The sequence below is a fragment of the Leptinotarsa decemlineata genome, unplaced genomic scaffold (assembly GCF_025532065.1).
Source record: "Leptinotarsa decemlineata unplaced genomic scaffold, Ldec_3_MD MMD2_tig00003348_RagTag_RagTag, whole genome shotgun sequence".
NCBI classification, from domain to species: Eukaryota; Metazoa; Arthropoda; class Insecta; order Coleoptera; family Chrysomelidae; genus Leptinotarsa; species Leptinotarsa decemlineata.
The window spans coordinates 4042115-4044864 of NW_027412588.1; the positions used below are offsets into that span (position 1 = coordinate 4042115).

A 2750-nucleotide genomic window follows, 5' to 3' on the forward strand; every position below is an offset into this window, starting at 1 on the left:
AATTCTATCCTTACAAAATTAAACTTGTTCATGAACTCAATGAGGATGATTTTCACCGAAGACAGGAGTTTTGTGAGGGCATGAATGAGAGATTAATGCATAATCCCGAGCTGCTTTATAACATCTGTTTTTCGGACGAAAGCTCATTTTATTTAAATGGTTGCGTGAACCGTCACAATTGCCGTTATTGGTCGGATGAAAACCCAAGACAATACGCAGAAATACATACCCATCATACGTAATAAATAAATAATTTTTATTTTTTTACGATAGCAAATGGACACGTATTAGCAGGTTGTCATATAAAGCAAAAATTTATTTTTTTATGAAAGTTCTGAACGTAAATTGTACCTTAAAAACAATTTGATTTATTTTGAAAAGAGTTGAACTCAATAAAAATACCTTTAAATCTCCAAATTATCTCGAAAACTAATCGTTAAAAAAATGTTCTTCTAACAGAGATGTAAAGGTATTCGAAAGACCTTTAAAACAAGGTGCCTTTCGATCTACTTTCCCTATCGAAATAAGGGTCGTCGGACGCACCCCTCCGAGGGGGTGCGTACTACAAAAAATCTGATTAGTCTGAAAGGTCTCCCTCTTCAATTAGAAATAGACGTGTCCGAGCTTTTTTTAAAAATCTCACTTTCTATATTCAAAAAGGTTTTCGTTGTTACACACTGTATATTAAATGTAGTTTCTACAGAAAATGAAGAAACTGGCGAAGACTTCCATGTCATCTTTAACGAAGGTGATAAACCTCAAGCTCACGAAAGGTATATAGACTTTGGAGCGAGTAGTCATATGACAACAATAACTTTTTCGAGCATTTCAAAAATTCGCTAAGTGAAGTTGAACTAGCTGACCGTAGAAAAGTTCGTCCTTATGTTGTAGGAACTGATGACAATAGGAAAACAGACAGACATCACAGTGAAGGACGCCCTTTATGTATTCAAGCTCGGTACAAGTTTACTTTCGGAAAATAAATTCAGCAGAAAACCCAAAATCATCAGGTCTGACAGAACACAGAAGTGAAAAAATTTCCTGAAAAATGAAGGTATAGAAATGCAACTCACGGAACCATATTCAAGTCAACAGAATGTAGTAGCTGAAAGAAAGAATATATATTTAACTTAAATAAAATAAATAAAAATACTTTTGTCTAAATACCACTGGTAGATTTTATATGAACGACCGGTTTCGGGTTTGACCCCATTATAAATTAGAAAACTTAATAATGGCGTCAACCACGAAACCGGTCCTGTAAATAAAATCTACCAGTGGTATATAGACAAAAGTGTTTTTATTCATTTCATTTAAATGATCATCAATTACCATGAAGTAAACAAGTCATCAATTACACATAATAGATATTCAACAGAGATGAACAGGTGCGTGCTTATTGATGCTGATTTACCAAATACCTATTGGGGCGAAGCAACCATGATAGCAAAATCACTTGAAAATTTGATTCTAACAAGGTCAACCAATAGGATCTCCTTCGAAGTGTGACACGGAAAGAAACCAAATGTAAATCACAATAAAGCTTTTGGCAGTGTTGCTTATGCACATATTCCTAAAGAAAACCGGCATAAATTACGTGGAAAGACAAAGATATTCGTATTATTTGGTTACAAAACTGGTTCCAAAGCATATAGACTTCTTGACAGAATTTTTGGAAGAACCATAATGAACGAGTTTCAAAACACTAGCCATAGATGTGATTATGAATGTCAAAATGACAGCAGTGAAGTTGAAATATCAAGTTCTGATGAAGATATTCATGTAAACACCGAGTTTCCAACATATGTTTTGAATCATCTGTGCAAGTTTCATGAAGATCCTGAAGGTTACCGTTTTCTCTACCTTTACCAAAGGGTGATATAAGTACCTATAATATCGTTCTATCATATCTTTGATATTTTTAGAGGCGTTGGCATGTAACAAAGATATTTCAGTTACATGTATTATATATCTTACTTACATTTTGAGTTGAATTCCGTTTTTAAATATTTTTTCGTGATATTTCAGTGTTTATGTAATGTATGAATTCAATGGCGAATATTTCCGAAGGAAAAAGTAGCGATTATGGTAACCAGAATATCTAACGTTATTTCTAAACTGGCGTCCCAATACGGAAAAAAGCGATAAATTGGCTAAAATGACTAAAAAAAATCATCTGAAATTATCTATGTTTGCATAATCACTTGGCAACACTGTGCAGTGATAAAGTTTGACAACTTTGACATTTGTTTATGTACCGCTGGGTTTATAATAAAAATGTCTGTATTTTGACGAATTATCCAATGTCATTTGCAAAAAACACCAGTAGGTAAATAGGTGAATAACGATGCAGTTGGTGTGTTGGTTACTAAAAAAAGAGTTTATAGGGTTGTACAGATTGCAAGAGTAACATTACCCAAAAATCCTTTTTTTTTTCAACTGAAAAAAACATATCTCCCAAAATTATAGTTTCCGCACGAAAATTTCGCTTGCTCTATCTAGTGTTTTTTCATTTTTTAAATTCTCTGTGCAAGTTTCATGAAGATCATGAAACTTGCACCTTTATCTTTCCGAAGATATGGAAAAAAAATTAAACTAATATAATATAATGAAAAAGTTCATTCCAGGGTAACGTATCTGTATATATCTAAGGACAACAGGTTTACAAGGTAGCGTGGCCGAGCGGTCTAAGGCGCTGGTTTAAGGCACCAGTCTCTTCGGAGGCGTGGGTTCGAATCCCACCGCTGCCA

General features: G+C 34.0%; 1 non-coding gene across 1 annotated transcript; it reads left to right on the forward strand.

Annotated features, from left to right (window-relative positions):
* The first annotated feature begins 2668 nt into the window (after positions 1 to 2668).
* Positions 2669 to 2750, forward strand: TRNAL-AAG (transfer RNA leucine (anticodon AAG)). Its single transcript has one exon. It is a non-coding gene; the product is annotated as a tRNA-Leu (tRNA).